Genomic DNA, 17634 nt, shown 5'->3' with positions numbered 1-17634 from the left:
GAAGAATCAATATTGTGAAAATGACTATACCACCCAAAGCAATCTACAGATTCAATGCAATTCCTATCAAATTACCAATGGCAGTTTTTACAGAACTAGAACAAAAACTCTTAAAATTTGTATGGAGACACAAAATACCTCGAATAGCTAAAGCAGTCTTCAGGGAAAAAAATGGAGCTGGAGGAATCAGACTCCCTGACTTCAGACTATACTACAAAGCTACAGTAATCAAGACAATATGCCACTGGTACAAAAACCGAAATATAGATCAATGGAACAGGATAGAAAGCCCAGAGATAAACCCACACACTTATGGTCAACTAATCTATGACAAAGGAGGCAAAAATATACAATGGAGAAAAGACAGTCTCTTCAATAAGTGGTGCTGGGAAAACTGGACAGCTCCATGTAAAAGAATGAACTTAGAACACTCCCTAACACCATACACAAAAATAAACTCAAAATGGATTACAGACCTAAATGCAAGATCAGACACTGTAAAACTCTTAGAGGAAAACATAGGAAGAACACTCTTTGACATAAATCACAGCAAGATCTTTTTTGATCCACCTCCTAGAGTAATGGAAATAAAAACAAAAAGAAACAAATGGGACCTAATGAAACTTAAAAGCTTTTGCAAAGCAAAGGAAACCATAAATAAGACGAAAAGACAACCCTCAGAATGGGAGAAAATATTTGCAAACGAATCAACAGACAAAGCATTAATCTCCAAAATATATAAATAGCTCATGCAACTCAATATTAAAAAAACCAAGCAACCCAATCCAAAAATGGGCAGAAGACCTAAATAGACATTTCTCCAAAGAGGACATACAGATGGCCAAGAAACACATGAAAAGCTGCTCAACATCACTAATTATTAGAGAAATGCAAATCAAAACTACAGTGCGGTATCATCTCACACCACTTAGAATGGGCATCATCATAAAATCTACAAACAACAAATGCTGGAGAGGGTGTGGAGAAAAGGGAACCCTCTTGCACTGTTGGTGGGGATGTAAATGGATACAGCCACTATGGAGAACAGTATGGAGGTTCCTTAAAAAACTAAAAGTAGAATTACCATATGACTCAGCAATCCCACTACTGGGCATATACCCAGAGAAAACCATAATTCAAAAAGACACATGCACCCCAGTGTTCATTGCAGCACTGTTTACAATAACCAGGTCATGGAAGCAACCTAAATGCCCATCAACAGACGAATGGATAAAGAAGATATGGTACATATATACAATGGAATATTACTCAACCGTAAAAAGGAACGAAATTGGGTCATTTGTTGAGACGTGGATGAATCTAGAGACTGTCATGCAAAGTGAAATAAGTCAGAAAGAGAAAAACAAATATCGTATATTAACGCATATATGTGGAACCTAGAAAAATCGTACAGATGAACTGGTTTGCAGAGCAGAAATTGAGACATAGATATAGAGAACAAACGTATGGTCACCAAGGGGGGAAAGCGGCGGGGGGGGGGGAGGGGGTGTGTGTATGTGATGAATTGGGAGATTGGGATTGACATATATACACTAATATGTATAAAATGGATAACTAATAACCTGCTGTATAAAAAAATAAATAAAATTTTAAAAATTTTAAGAAATTTAAAAAGCTTATAACAGTTGCTACCACAAGTGCTAACTCAGTTCCAAAGGGTGTATCAGTCTGGTAAGGTGTAAAATATGGGGGCCCTGGAGACTCACCAGGGAATGGGAGGGGGCTTACTGTGGATTCAGGGTGAGTCCTGGTTGTGGGGTTATGCTCATGCACAGGGGGCTGGTCAGAGGACCAAATGGGGAATCCTTTGCCTCTCAGATTCATGAAAGTCAGAGCTGGGGCCCAGGATAGTAACATGGTCTGTCAGTTATCCATAATCCAAAGTCTCCTGTTTCTGGGCATTACCATCAGCCCTTTAATCCCCACCTTGTAGACAGGCTTAGTGGTCTGTCAGCTACCATTTATGGAGCACTTGCTAAGTCCTTTACATAAATGACCTCATGGAACTTACCAGCAGCCCCATCAAGTTGAAGATTACAGTACACTAATTACGACTTTGGAACTTGTAGCCAGGCTGCAGAGGTTGGATTCCCAGTTCTCCTGTGTGACCTTGAGTAAGTTACTTAACCTCTCTGTACCCCAGTTTTCTTCTCTGCAAAATAGTGATAATAATAGTTCCTGCCTTTTCAGGGTGTTGTGAGGATTAAATGAGTAAGCACCTGCAGCATTTAGAAAAGTGCATGGCACAATGGCAGCTGTTTTAATTAACCCTCGTTTTACAGATGTGGACACTGAGGCGGGAAAGAGAGATCACTCGTACCATACACAGCTCATGAAGCTGGGCCTCAAACTGGCTCTACACCATTTCACCACCACTGAGTGGAATTTTCCTCTACTCAGAAGAGGCTAAGATACCCCCATGAAATGAAATATCCCCAAACCCACACACAGCCACCCCTCCCAGTTCCCTCCTTCTTCTTTTTGTTTTGTTTTTTTTTTGGACGCGAGGCGGGCCATGTGGGATCTCAGTTCCCAGACCAGAGATCAAACCCGTGCCCCCTGCAGTGAAAGCAGGGAGTCCTAACCGCTGGACCGCCAGGGAATTCCCTCCCTCCTTCTCAAACACCCACCTCTCCCACTCAGTTTGAGTGTCTCTTTTGGAGTGTTGAGATAAGATAACAGTTGAGCGGTTCCAGTGGAGTTTTCCTGGCGCTGAGGACAGGGGAAAATCTACTTCTCTTCCCCAGCTCTGGAAATGAAGGCAGCCAGTAAGAATTCTCAGGCTCCTAGAGTCAGGGGCAGAGGAGACCTACAAAAAAACCACACCCCCATCCTTAGACTTCAGGATGCTAATTGGAACACACTGAATTTTGAAACGAGCTCATTTGAGCGGCTGGGGAGAAACAGGGGAGGGGTGTGGGGTTCTAGACCTTGGGGGTCTCTCTAGTTCCCCGTGGAAGCTCTAGGGGGAGGGTGCCTATCTGTCAATCCCGGTCTTTGCCTGGCTTTGTCTGTCTTTTCCTAGTTTGGCCTCTCTGGCAGGGACACGGAGAAGTGGGGTGTCACTAGATGTCTTTGTCAGTCGGGCTGTGGTTCATCGCATCTGTGACTCTCTCTCTCTCTCTCTCTCTCTCTGCTTCTTTAGTTTGACTCATCTATTTCTGTCTGCCCTCAGGTGTGTGTGTGTGGCGGGGAGGACGTTCTCGCCAGGGTTCTGACCCTGCTTTCAACCTCTCCCTCCAGACCCGAGGAACCTCCGCACCATGCAGAGCCGGAGGCCGGGGCGCTCTGCGGGAGCAGCTTTGACCCTGGGGCAGGTGTGGGAGAAGGGGTCCGAGCCTGTGGCGCCCCCTCGCTCCCCTTCCAGCGTGCGCGGAGAGGGGGTGGCCTAGGAGCACAGAGCGGGAGGCGGGGGCACTGCGGGCCCGGGGGCCCAGGTCTCCGCCTCCCTCCCGCCTTCCGGGCTGGCGCCCCTCGGCGCGACTCCTCCTACCGCGCCCCGCCTCCGGGTCCGCTCCCTCGGCGCCCCCGCCGCCGTCGCCGAGCACCGAGTAGCCTGGCTGCCGCGGCCGCCTCGCCGCCAAACTTTCCCGGGAGCCGGCGCCGGTGAGTCGGGGCGGAGCGCGGGCAGGGCGCGGGCAGGGGCTGGAGTGCGGCCGCGGCTGCGGGGCGAGGCTGTGCGTGGCCGGGCTTGGGTCTGGGCATCCCCACGGAGCCGCAGAGCTCCTGGAGCCGCCGGCGTGGGGTGGGCGCGCTCCGGGGCCTTGGCGACCGTGGGCGGCGCGGGTAGGGTCCCGGAGCGCGGCTGGCTCCGCGGCACCCTGTCTGATACCCAGCTCTGGCCCCCGCCCCGACGCGCACACACCTGTGGCTTTGCCTGGGTTCACCACCGTGCGCGCCCCAGGCGTCTGCCTCCGGCTCCGACAGGGGAGGGCGAGTCTCCATTTTTCCCAGAGCTGCCCTAGGCTCTGAGTTTGATGTTCCCCACAGTACGAGCCCATCTCTTGAGTGCGTTGAATGTGCCAGGCACTGGGTATCCGTGATCTCTTTCGGTTCTCCCTTTAACTTGATGAACCGGCATTATTATACCCATTTTACAGAGAAGGAAAGAAGCTCAGAGAGGGAAAGTTGTGACCAGGAGCACCACCGAGTTAAGGAGAGAGCCAGGATTTTGAACCCGAGTCAGCCTGACCCAAACCACTTAATCACATGCGGGCAAGCCCCAGGTTCAGCGTCACCAGGGGTCTGGTGTGGGAAGTGTGGAGACCACTGCCCACGCTCCTACAGCATGGCTGCAAACCCAGGGCGGACCACCACCTCCTCATTGTGCCTCACGGAGGATCCTTTGGAAAGATGAGTGGCCCTTACTTTCAGGGAGTGGATTCTGGTGGCAGAAGCCCGTTGGGCTGCCCTTTCAGGTGAGAGCCAAATTTCAGAAGTTACTCTCAATTTTTCTGGAAGGAGCCAAGGAAGTCAGGAGCTGGAGCGCAGCAGTTCTTCACGGAAACCTCTTTCCTTCTCTGGGTGACTCTCCCCTCCCCGCCCCCCGCCCCCCAAAGAGACCCCACCCCAATCCCTTAATCTCTCTGAGGTGTCCGCTCCGCCTGGGAGCTGGTAATGCAGAGATGCTCCAGGCAGGGTCGCTATCCTCCGGCAGGGGGCTCCCACCTCAGGCCGGGAACCCGCTGATGAAGGAATGGTGCTGGGGGTAAGTACTATGTGAACCAGGTCCCCGGCCGGAAGGTACTTGGGGCACTCATTCCATGATGGGGGCTAAGTCGCTGTGACGGGAGCACAGATGGAGTGTGTCTGCAGAGCATGAAGGAGAGCAGAGCTGGGGATCTGATAGGGAGGTCTTGAATGCCCCAATCTTAGCTTTAATCTTGGAGTCAGGCAGGGACCAACAGAGACTGGGAGAGAGAGAGAATGGACCTGTCATAGTATCATTATGCATTATCCCACTTAGTTTTCACAGCAGCCTTGCAAAGTGGGCACTATTATTACTAGACTCGTTGAACAGATTGTCTTTTGAGGCTCAGAGAGGTTAAATAGCTTGCCTGGGGTTGCCCACCTGGTCCGTGGAGGAGTTGGGATTTGAACACAGGTCTTCCTTGACTCCTTCCAGATTGTCAGTGACACTCAGGCTGTAGATGGGACCTTAGGTCCCTCCTGCTTGTGACTGGCAGCAGCAAAGGTGAAAAGAGAGAGATGCCAGGCAACAGGGTCCCTGATGCCCCTGCACGGCTCTCCTTTCTCTGTGATAGGTGTCGTGTAGGAGGCCTGCTGCTGAGTGGTTATCACTCAACAGGAATCCCTGACAGCCCCACGTAAATTCCCTAATCTGACCCAGGGCTGGTTGGACCCTCACATGGAAGCCTGAGGCTACCCTGCTGTCTCAAGAGGTATTTCCCCTGATGGAGGGAAAGTCTGTAGGGAAGCCTGATACCATTTTCATGTGTCAGAGAGAATCCCTCCAGGATAGATGGTGGAGATGGCTCAGCACTGCCTGAACAGGATTTCAGAGCTGGGTGGAGGCGGGAGCTGCCTCCAAGCCCCTGCAGCCCAGAGGAGTTTGGACAGCGCTGGGCTGGGAGTGCTCCCCCCTTGGCTGACTGTCCGAGGTAGGAAGAACTTGTATCTGAACTTCCTTTCCTCGGACTCTCTCAGAATTCCACGTTCCTGTTTGTGCTTTCCTTTTTACAGTCCAGGAGTGCCTGGTGGAAATGGTGTGGCCTTTCTATAACAAAGAGGAGACATGGCAAAGAGATCAAAAGTGTGGATTCTGGAGCTGGCTCAGATCCCAGCACTGTCACTTATGGGCCCTGTGGCCTTGAGCAGGTTGCTACACCTCTCTGTTCCATTTTTAGGATGGGAGTATTCCTAGCACATTCCTCACTGGGTTGGTGAGAGAACTAATTGTGTTCATGCACATAAAGCACCTAGATACAATACACTTTTATGAGGCAGTATATAAAAATGCTATTTAAATGTTAGTTGTCACTGTTGTTACTGTTAAGGTCAGACAGACCCAGCTTGGTAACCTGGCTCTGCCACCTGCGAGCTGCCTGCCTGCCTTCCTTAAGACTCTTGCTTTTTCGTCTATGAAGTGCGAGTAGTCTAGTGTTAGATGTAATGTAAGAAGTCTTAGTGTAGGCTCAAGCTTTAAATAGCCTAAAACCTCAAGTCCCAGTGCAAACTTATTTAAAACTTCTGGTGCTCTATGAGGTACTCAGCAAATGCTGGGCATTACCATGATTACCACTGTTGCGGCAAACCTCACTCCTTCACACTGCAGCTTGAACTTGATGCTCTGGCATGTTTCTGAGGGGCATGGATTTGGGACAGTTTTCTGGCTTGTGGGGCACGAGAAGGATTCTTCTTATCTTTCTGCTCAGGTTCGTGGTCATTTCTCAGGGACAAGTGTGGGCCTCTTGATGGTTGTGGGAGGGCAGAAGGTAGGTGTGAAGTTCATTTCATAAGGTCTGCCCTGTCCTCACCAAGGCAAACACGTCAGCAGAACACGCCACCCCAGCTGCCTTTCAGATTGATATTTTGTGCACCTTCCTGGTGGAGAAGACATATCCAGAGTTCTGGGGTTTTTTCCCCCTTAAAGACAGAATGGTGTAGTAAAAAAAGTTCAGGATTAGAACCCCAGCCCTGGCCCTTTGAGCTGAGTGACCTTGAGCATCAATTTCCTCATCTGCAAAATGGCCATTAATCATATGTTCTAGTGTCTGTTTCTCAGGGTTAATGCCAGGGTGGAAAAGAAAAGGAAAAAAGCAGGTAGTATAAATTGCAAAGAATTACAAGCAATTGTAAGTAATTCTCATTAGCATTCAGGCTGGGCATTAGCTGTAATTGCTCCTGATCCAAGACGTTTTATCTGAAAGACATACCTGGCAGAGGATCGTTCAAGCCCAGTCACCTGCTGCCCTCCCTTTCACAGTGACGCTGAGCATTTCTGAATCTCGGGATGTAATTATAATAAAGCTCCTGTATCTTACTTATGAGTGACTCACTTCTGCCGTTACTGGTGGCAGAGGACTCAGGCGCACACTCATTGGGAACAATGCTGCTGATGCTGGGGGGAGGCGGGTACAGGATGCCTCTCCTCTTTATGCGTTCATCTTCCCTGCTGTAATTCTGCAGTGATAATGCATGAGAATCACATGGGCCAGGATCGAAGCTGACAGCTCTCAATTTGTGCAGCACCTTGGATGGCAAGACCCATTGAAACTTGCTGCTGCCAGCAGAGTGGACGTTAGAAACCATTGCATCACAACAGAGAGGATGGAACAGAGGAAGTTGAGGAAGGCACCTCGGGGGTGGTTAAAAGCATGGATTCTCATGTCCAGCAGACCTGAGTTTGAATCTTAGTTCTGCCAGCTTGTTAGTTGTGGTATGATTTTTGTCTATCTTCCCACTTCGACTATCAGTTCTAAAAGAGCAGGGACCATGTCCATCTTACTCACCAGGGTATTCACAGCTCTTGGTACATAGAAGGGGCTCATGAATGTCTAATGAATGAATGAATATATGAATGACAAGTTGCTTGTTTGAGCCTCAGCTTTCTCATCTGTAAAATGGGGCTAACATAGCACGCGCCTTATAGGTTGCTGTGAGCACTGAATGAAAAAATGTTGTATACAGAATAAGCACTCAACAGTACCTTTAGATGACAAGTTGATGAGCAAAAGCAAAGACACAGCTGGCCTAATCTGGGAGAGAGAGCTTTTTCCCTACCCTTAGACCAACAAGGGGCAAAAATGCTAGTCATAAGAATCCCTGTTTTTATACAACACTCTGCAAAGTGCTTTCTTTCTTTTTTTTTTTTTTTTTAAGTATAGTTGATTTACAATGTTTCAGGTGTACAGCATAGTGATTCAGTCATATATATATATATATAAAACAGGTATTGAATATAGTTTCCTGTTAAGTCCTTGTTCTTTATTTTATGTATAGTAGTGTGTTTCTGTTAATCCCAAATTCCAAATTTATCCCTCTCCTCCCCCCACAAAGTGCTTTATTATCTATTGACTCCTCACAACTAGACAGGAATGGCTATCTATGTTTTACAGGTGAGGAAACTGGGGTTCAGAGGGCTTGGTCGAACACAACAGTCACACATTTTAGAAGCAACAGGAGGTAGAATATAAGCCCAGGTTACTCTGATCTGCCAGGTGTTCCTGCTGAGCTCTCTATTGCCCCTTGGGGGTGGAAGGTGCAGTATTTAGACTTCCATGAACATGGTATCTCTCTTCATTATTTAGGATACAGTTTAGATCCAGTGTCCTAATGTCCCTTGGTGGTCTTGCACATCTTTTGTTAGATATATTCCTAGTTATTTGATATTTTATATGCTATTTTAAATGGTATATCTATATCTATCTACACATATATATTTTTTAAAATTATGCTATGTTGGTTGCTTTTTGGAGAAATGTTTTTGCATTTTGCAGATTGATTTTGTATCCAGAAATCTTGCTAAACTCTCTAATTCAAAAAAAATGTATTTGTAGATTATTTTGGAGATACTGTGTATACAATTATAGGAGGTGCAAATAAGTTTTGTTTCTTCCTTTCCAATCCTTTCTTCCCTTTGGGGTTTCTCTCTCTCTCTCTCTCTCTCTCTCTCTCTCATGGAAGAGCTGTCTACATTTGACAGTTAGGTATAATGTTTATCTAGGGTTTTGGCAGATAATCTTGTGAGATCTTAGTTCCCTGACCAGGGATTGAATCCAGGTCCCGGCAGTGAAAGCGCCGAGCCCTAGCCACTGGACGGCCAGGGAATTTCCTTGGTAGATAATCTTTACCAGAGTAAAGAAGCTCCTTTCTATTCCCAGTTTGCGGAGTTTCTTTTCTTTTTAGTCATAAATGGAAGTAGATGTTTTTCCTGCTTCTGCTCAGATGGTCGTGATTTTTCTTTTTCAATCTGTTAACATGGTGAACTACATTGATTTTTGCATTTCTGGAATAAACCCAACTTGGGTTGTCCTGTTGCATCTTTTTTGCTGGGCTATTTCTCATCACCTTTTTGCTGAGGACTTTAACATCATGAGTTCATCAGTGAGATTCACTGGCCATTTTCCTTTTTGGTGTTTACTTGTCAGACTTTGGTATCACTGTTATGCTGGCCTCATAAAACAAGGTGAGCTGTGTTCCCATTTCCTTGGTTCTCTAGAAGAGATTATGTAAGCTGGGTGTTGTTCTTGTTGAGAGTTTGGTAGAATGGACCAGTAGGACCCCCACTGGGTGGAAGGTAAGTGCAGGGTGGGGAGGACAGCTGGTTTCAGCTCAGTCCAAGGCAGAACTTTCCAACAGGGAGATGCTCGGGCTGCCTCAGGGGGAAGTGGGCAGAGTCTGTGAACCCAGCTGTCCTGAGTGCTGTGGGGAGAGCCCGCCTTGGGCTCTGGGTAGGGTTCTTCCAGCCAAGGATCCCAGATGAAGGAAGTTCAGCCCAGGGTGAAAGCCTGGTACCTGTCTCCTCCTGCTTCTAAAATTGCTGCGTCTGCAGACAGTGTACGCTGTGAATTACTACTCTCCGGTGCCCGCGATGAAGGGACTTGACTCCATCCATGCACACGTCCTCTTTCCCCCTCTGTGATATCAGTTTGCCTGAAATCCCCAGATTATGACCTGGGGCCACACCCCTCCAGCCATTTCCCTCTGACCCCCGGGGTGGCTAGATTTGGGCAAGTTTCTCAGCTGAATCATCCCTCAATCCTCTTTGACTAAAATGCAAGGCCCTGTGCTAATTTGGATCATCTCTCTTAATCTCCATAACAAGGCCATGAGGTAGCTACTCTTACCCCCATTATTCAGACTAGGAAGACAAGGTTTCTAGTTGTGAATTGTTTTAATAGTTTCATCTTTCACAGTAAATTATCGATGTCTAACCTGTCTGGGTTTGGGTGTAAGATGAAGGTCTCACTCAGTTCTCTTTTCACATATTTCTCTAGTTGTCCCCATCCCATCTACTGGCTCGCTCTTCGTTTTCTTGCCTCTGCCACCTGCATCAGATCCTCAGTTGCTCTGCATCTTCAGAGGCAGAGCTGCAGCCCCGTACAACTCCAGGGAGCACCATTCATGTGGTTTTCTATTTCAGGGTTTGCAACCTGGACACCCACTCCTCAGCAACGGGTCTCCTTTCAAGCTGTTCAGGTGTTGAAGTTTCTGCTGATTCGGGTGGCCGAGCATCAGACAGGGTCATGGCAGGACCAGGGCAGACGCTGGCTGGGCGGCACGCAGGTGGAGGAGAGTAATTATAATAAAGTAATTATAATAAAGGTCTGTGCCATGCTGCTCAGGGGATTCTCTGCGGAGCATAAATGTTAACAGCTCCCAAACGCATCTGCTTTCCCCTTCTATTTCTCTCTTTTTTTTCTTTCTTTCAGACTTCCTAGGCAGTTCTCACTCGGTTTATTCTTTTAGGAGAACTTCATTTATTTACTAGATGGCTTTTCTCTGTTGTTGGAGAGAATCATCACTAAATAAATCCGTCCCGCTGGCCCTCTCCGGCAGTGCAAGTGAAGCCCAGTTCCATCGCCATCGCACACGTGTGATCCCGAGTGTCTGCCGGCGTGACCGTTGATGCTGGCCCCCAGTGGAAGCCTGTTTTCTTTCCTTTGCCCGAAGCATCTGGCTGTTCGTATGGCACGTCCACCCTGCGGAGCCTAATGGGCCCCTGATGGAGCTAGTTTCCGCCTCCCTGGAGGATGACGGTCTAACTTTTCCAAGAGCCTCTCAAGGGCTCCCCACAGAAAATTTGGGGGAAACCATGAATTTTGCATTTAAGTCAGACCTTCTGAAAGCAAGTTCATGTCAGGTAGAAAGAGACAAAGAGACAAAATGTAATTGTACATATCAATTCAATTGTGTAAATGATACTTGTAAATTCAGTTTACGGCAAAGAGCAAAGGTTCCAGGGCCAGACGACGTAGGTTTGGATCTTGGCTCCACCACTTTGCAGTGTGTCTCAGGCAGGCCATCCACCTTGTCTTTGCCTTGATTCCCTTGATTAGGAAGTGGGGTTAGTGACTGTATTAACTTACAGGATTGTTCTGAGTATTAAATGAGTCATGAGGTTTGAAAGAATTAATATTTGAAAAGCATTGACAGCAGAGCCTGGCAACTCAGAAGTGTTTATTAAACAAACCAATGAATAAATAACTATCTTACATGGATTTCTTTTTCCCCAAGAAATTGGGGGTCATTTTGTCAGGTTTCAAAGTAAATCCCACTGGATTTAAAATTTTTGAAACTGTATTAATCCTATACATTAATTTGTGACCCACCTTGTGTGATGAGTGTTTTTGTGTAAAGATGTTCTCTCAAATTAAACTGGAGGCTCCCTGAGGGTGTGCTGCATGCTACTTTGTTGAAGATCTCCGAGGTTAAGATTCTTTTTAAAAGTTCTAGAACCTACAGGCAAGTGGGTTTGGTGGCAATAGTTGGGGTTTCAGAGTTTTGACCTGGTGCCATAAATAGTTACCTTTTTGGCCTCGGAGGAAGCGTTTTAACCTCCCTGGCCTCAGTTTCCACATCTGTAAAAGGGGAATCCTAATAGTAATAGTAATAATAGTACCACCACTCACAGCGTTATTGAGAGCCTCTTCCCCCAGGTCTTGCAGTGTCTGGCACCTTCCCATCACTGAGGACTCAGATGTTCCCTCCTTGGAGAGCCCTTCCCCGACTACCCTGTTCTGACCCCTGCCCAATCCAGTCCCTGTCTGTTGATTTTCTTCATCACTGCTACCAGATCACCAGTACAGGAGTGTAGGGGTGTCATCTGCCTGGTTGACAGCTATACCTGCAGTGCCTTCGTTAATAGCACCTGGCACCTAGTAGGTGTGCAATGAAAACTTACTGGATGAAGGAAGTGAGTTCACAGCTAGATCCTAAAAGACAAGCGCATGCCCTGATCATGCAAATTGCAGTAAAGACCACCAAGTTGGTGAAGAAAGCAGCACTTCATAGCGTTCGAGTACCTGAAAATGCTTTTTAGGCATCTCAAAAGTAGTAAGTAACACTGAGCAAAGATGAGTTATTTTCACGGTTGTATCAGGAGCTCAGTAAGTATTTGTCAGTCGTTTATTGATTGGTTCTCACAGTACCCAGCACTGGGCTTGATGAGGGAGGCCCTGAGAATCTCCATTAACAAGGTGGGGATAGAGGACAGGGTGTTCTCCCACTGCTCAGTCCTGTTGGGGGGCAGGAGGGGCCAGTAAATAGCACTCCTCTGCCCGGCCTGAGTTCTGGACCAACTGAGTATTAAGACAAAAAGCAAAGTAGCCGGAGAACAAAATGTCACCGTTATTACTGATCCGAGTGGCATTGGAGCATGTGGGCCGGCTAATGCTGAAGGCTAGAATCGGATGGGTTTCCCACCTGCCCCAGGGGCGGGCAGGGCTGGGTCCCTGCAGAGCCTAGGTCTTTCTCCTAGGCTCGGTTGGCTGACTGAGAGCCCAGTCGGATGCAGGCTCCCAGCAGGCAGGCTGGCTCCTAAGAGCAGCCCAGAAGAGCCTGAGCATGACTTGCCTATTTCATCTCTCAAACTCTATTATAAATACGTGGCACCGTGCACAGGCCCCGGAGGGTGCATGAGGAGGGGGAGAGAGGCCAGGGTCTGAAGCTAGAGGAGCTCCCACTATATGGAAGGAAACAAGAGGCAGGAAACAGGCAAGAAGCCCTGTAGCTGGGGGAGTGAGGTCAAGAGAGGCAGGGAGGTGCAGAGGCCACTGGTGCCTGCTTCGTATGTGAACCAGCAGAGTATGAAAGCAGAAGAGTCCCTCACCTTTCTCATCCCTCCCAGCCAGCTGATGGAGGAAAGGAACTGTCATCTATTGAGAAGGCACTCCCGGCCAGGGCTTTTGGTTCATTATGTCACCCTGTCCTCTTCACAGCCCTGTGAGAGAAGTGTCAGTGTGCCCATTTTAGAGATAAGAAAACTGAGGCTAGAGATGTGGACTAACTTATGCTAGAGTGGAGCTGGGAGACCAAGAACGAGGCTATTGCATTCGTCCAGGTGAGAGAGGAAGGTCACTCAGACCAACGGTGGTGGCCCTGGAGAGAAGTGGACAGACTAAGACTGTTTGGGGCAGGTGCAGTAGGACTGACAGGTGGCTGAATGTGGTGGGGCTGGATGGGGTGGTACTAGAGGATGGTGTTAAAGCAGTGCTTCTGGGTAACTTGTGGTGTTTTTGTTTTGTTTTTTGCACTTTGGATAGAATAGATGTGACCCTCCTGGGCAAAGAATATTCAATGAATTAAGAATTCCATAGACACCACATCTGCACATGTCAGCTGAACTGAAACTGATGATCATTCACTCTTTTTTAAAAATTTTATTTATTTATTTTATTTATTTATTTTTGGCTGCTTCGGGTCTCCATTGCTGTGTGCGGGCTTTCTCTAGTTGCGGTGAGCGGGTGCTACTCTTCATTGTGGTGCACGGGCTTCTCCTTGCGGTGTCTTCTCTTGTTGTGGAGCATGGGCTCTTGGTGCGCGGGCTTCAGTAGTTGTGGCACGTGGGCTCAGTAGTTGTGGCTCGCGGGCTCTAGAGCGCAGGCTCAGTAGTTGTGGTGCATGGGCTTAGTTGCTCCATGGCATGTGGGATCTTCCCAGACCAGGGCTCGAACCTGTGTCCCCTGCAATGGCAGGTGGATTCTCAACCACTGCGCCACCAGGGAAGCCCCGATGGTCGATAACTCTTAATTGGAAGTGCCAGCTGGGGTGTGCTCAGGGAGAATCAGACACGCCGGGCTAGGGTGGGGTGAGAGGGAAAGATGCTGGGTCTGTAAGAGGCTTGTAAGCAGAAGGCGGCGGGGTGGGGGGGGGGGTCTCAGGACCCCTTCTTCCACTTCCGCAATCCCCTGAGAGGTGCAGTGCTGCACCCTGCTGCCCGGTCATGTTCCCGGAGCCCAGCTCCCCTCAGCGTCCTCCCTATCCCAGCCTGAGCTTAAGATAGGTCCTAAGCTTATGTCCTCCCTCCCCAGGACCCCAAGAGAGCTCCCCTGCCCCTAGGTGGCCCCCTGCCTGTTTCCCAGGGAAGAATCTGATCAAATCACTTCCCTGCTCAAATTCCAGTGACATCCTCCCTCTGCAGCCATTAAGTAGAATGGGGCCTGGGTTGCACCATTTAGAAGGATGTCTGTGATAAGTTCATGGTTAAATGAAAAGAGGAAATGTCAGAATAACACTGACAGCCTGAGACAACAGAATGCAGTGGTCAGAAGCCTGGGCTCTGGGCTGCACTGAGTTTGAACCCCAGCTCTGCCACTTAGTAGCTGTGTGACCAGGAGCAAGTTCTTAACTTCTCTGTGCCTCAGATTCCTCATCTGGCAATGGGAATGATAACAGTACTCACTCCCATAGGGTTGTAAGGACTGAAAAGGAGTTAATATGTGTGCAGTGCTTAGCCCAATGCTTGGCTCCTAGTAGCATCCATAAATGTCAGCTATTATTATAACTATATAGGTTCACGTACATTAATAGGCACCCCTCTCCATTTTAACCTCATTTGTAAGGGCTCAGAAGTCTCTTCCAGGAAGGCTTCCCTGAACACACCCCACCAGGGCTGGGCTAGGACCCTTCTCTGGACTCACATCTACCACACACGTATTACTCCTTATTGTGACTCTCTGTCTCCCCACGGCTTTAAGTAGCTTGAGGACATGGCCTGCGGCTTCCCCGTTATATCCGTAGTGCCCATCACAGTGTCAGGGACATGGTAAGCCCTCAGAAATACTTGTTGAATGAAAGAATGAATGAGCGTGAGCAGGGCTTTGAAACATAAGGTTTTGAGGGGTAGACATGTGAAGGAAGGATATTCCGGGCAGAGGTGGGAAGGCCTGTGGTCATCCAGCAGGTGACCTGGTCAGGCCACATCATAGCGTGTGATTAGGGAGGGTAACAGGAAGCAATTAAGGCGGGCAAGGTGGGCAGGGGGCAGGAGAGATGTTCTGTGTAGGGGAAGCAGATGTAGTAGGGGTGGGCACGGGCAAGGAAGGGATCTATAGGGCCGCCATCCCCTTCTCTCATTTCTGCCTGCTCCCCCAGACTGGCCAGGTGCTTCTGTGACACCATGCACTCATCATAATGGAAAATAAGTACCTGCTTTACCTGTCTCTTTCCATCGGCAGATTGTAAACTCCTCGAGAGATGGAAATGTATGGTGTTTTCCCCCTCTTTTTTCTAAAACTCTTCTTGCCCATAAAGACAGGCCGTTTCCTCGTCCACCCCTGCTTCTTCTCTGCCACGTAGGGGTACAGACATAGATAGTGTTGTGTGTTCTGATATCGGGATCCTAGTAGAAGTCACTCCAGTTCTTCTGGGAGTAGATGATTTATAGCTTCTCCACTTAATCGAACCATTCACCTGACTCTGCTTCCTTTATGGAGTTCTTAAATCAAGCCAGAAACAAGAACAGCCTTGCAGTTCATTACTGGGTCAGACAATGGCATTGGCCTTTGACCAGTGGCCTGCAGAAGACAAAGTCCTCACTTAAGTTCTTGGGGCTGAACGAAATCTTTGCCAAACCCAAAGGGGCAACGTCCGGGCCAGCAGCAGAGGAGTGGGAAGGCAGAGCTGTATTTGGAGAGTTCGTAGGGATCGTGTCCCTGCTGTGCACAGGTGACACTACAGTGGACAGGCAGACACAGCTTTGCAGGGTGATGAAGACAGATGCTGGAAGAATAACAGTGGGATGTGATGTTCTCAGATGGGGAAGCACAGTGCTGACAGAGGCTCAGAGAGGCTAAGTGGCTGGCCCAAGGTCACACAGCTAGCTTAGCTGAGCTGGGGTTTGAACTGAGATACTCGGATCCCTTTCTTCTGTGCTAGGAAGCCCCTCACGGTGAGATGCTAATTGCCTGAAGTGTTTTTGGAAATTGCTCAGCGTTAGGTAACCCAGTTTTTCGCTTGGTAGCTTACGTTGCATTTGTCCATTCAGTCCGTCCTATAAATATAAAAAGGGGGTGTTTCTAGATGCTAGACCCTGTCCGTACCCTTTTTCCTGAGTTCCAGGCTACATAGTAGGAATAAGTCACAAAACTAAGCCTTGGGTTTCCAATGTTGAATGCTCACTGATACCCAGAGATGATGTTGTTTTCTCTCTGTTACAAGCAGAAAAGACACACACAGGTGAACAGGGAAGAAAAATCAAGTGAGCATTTGGCTCTGTGGATTGAAGGGAAAGCTTGAGTGAGTTACAGGATGGACACCCCAGGTTCGTTCACGCTGATGCGGGGCCTGGTTGCCCCACTGGTGCTGGGCTCCATAGCAGCAAGGACACCGTGCCAGTTCTGAACACCCAGGGCTTCCTCTGCGTCCTTGGTCACTAAGGGAAGCCAAGCATTTTTCTAACGAATGCCTTTTACTCCCTTTCATCCCAGGCACCAAGCTGTGTGTCTATCCATGCACTAAGTGTTAACTTTGAAAACACTGCAGCTGGGAGCAGGTCTCCGCTTCTGTGCTTGCTGGTTTACAGGATTGCCCTCAAGCATCTCATCAGCATCGGCTAACACGAGGCGGTGGTACTGATGGCGCTAGCATGTGAGGGCCTTGTGCCAAGCCCTCTCTATTTGTTGCCCCATTTGGCCCTCTAAGCAGCCGTGTGCGGTCGGGACTGTTGTCCCCGTCCTAGGGATGAGGAACCCAGGGTCATGCAGCTAGAAAGTGAAGGACCCGGGCTTCTAAGCCAGGTCTGGCTCCCAGCCCCGTGCTCCTTACCACGTTTGTTTAGGGGAAATTAGAGCCGCAAGGGACTTTGAGAGATACCAGAGGGAGGAGCGAGGGGCCAGGAGAGGGAGGGTGACCTGCCCGGGGCCACACCTGCTGTAACAGCAGAGCCGGCTCTAGAACCCAGCTCTGCTGACCTCTGCGGGCAACACCACTGGCTTTGGGCAGACCGTTCTCCTTCCGAGGCTTATCACAGCCGATCCAGACCCTGAGCCAGGGTTTTATACATAGACTCTTGGCAGGCTGGCCCTGGCTGCCTTTCACCCCCCACCCCCGTACTCTCCATCTGCCCGTCCATGTGGGACACCTCGCCCTTCCCCAGGCACACCTCGTGCTTCCTCATCACCGTGACTTTGCTGCCAGCATACCCTCCTGCCTCCTCTGCCCACTCAAACCCTAAGTCCCCAAGAGTTTTATTCTGAGGTTTTTTTAATTGTGATAAAATATACATAGCAAAATAAGTAAATCTCATGGTATGTAAATTATATCTCAGTAAAGCTGTTTAAAAAAAAGAAAGGAAGAAGAGGGGTCTGGGGATGCCTGTTCCAAGTTCCCCCTTCCGTGGTGCCTCTTCCAGGGAGACCTCCCTGTTAGCAGGTTGTTTGGGGTTGCAGGGACTAGAGACATGTCCAAGTTAGCCTCAGTTAATGGGGCTTTATTGCCTGGATATAGGGGGATGTAGTAAAGACGGAAAGCAGTGTCGCCATCACACTGCCAAGCCCCACAGAGACTGGAGGCTTGTCCGGACCCACTGGAGCCTGTTACCCTGTCTTCCCTGTAGCCGTGTCCACGGCGTCTCCACTCCTTTCCCCACTTTGCCTGTTCCTGCTTATGCCAACTAACTCTTCTCTTTTCTCCGCTCCACCTTTCATTTAT

The 17634-nt window shown here is 48.8% G+C and overlaps 1 protein-coding gene and 1 pseudogene across 3 annotated transcripts in view; one reads left to right on the top strand and one right to left on the bottom strand.

Moving 5' to 3' along the window:
• The window catches only part of LOC103008698 (store-operated calcium entry-associated regulatory factor-like), a 52754-nt pseudogene extending 45461 nt beyond the window's left edge, over nucleotides 1-7293 (bottom strand).
• HRH1 (histamine receptor H1) overlaps nucleotides 3535-17634 on the top strand; it is an 84102-nt gene continuing 70002 nt past the window's right edge. Inside the window, exon 1 of one of the 3 annotated variants that reach the window (XM_057554303.1) lies at nucleotides 3535-3627. The gene's annotated coding sequence lies outside the window, so the exon portion shown is untranslated. The remainder of the gene's footprint in view (nucleotides 3628-17634) is intronic. The other 2 variants (XM_057554301.1, XM_057554302.1) reach the window with 2 other exon arrangements.

This window comes from Balaenoptera acutorostrata, chromosome 10 (assembly GCF_949987535.1).
Source record: "Balaenoptera acutorostrata chromosome 10, mBalAcu1.1, whole genome shotgun sequence".
In the NCBI taxonomy this organism is placed as follows: Eukaryota; Metazoa; Chordata; class Mammalia; order Artiodactyla; family Balaenopteridae; genus Balaenoptera; species Balaenoptera acutorostrata.
Note: the sequence above shows the minus strand (reverse complement) of the source record. Positions and strands in the feature narration are given on the sequence as shown.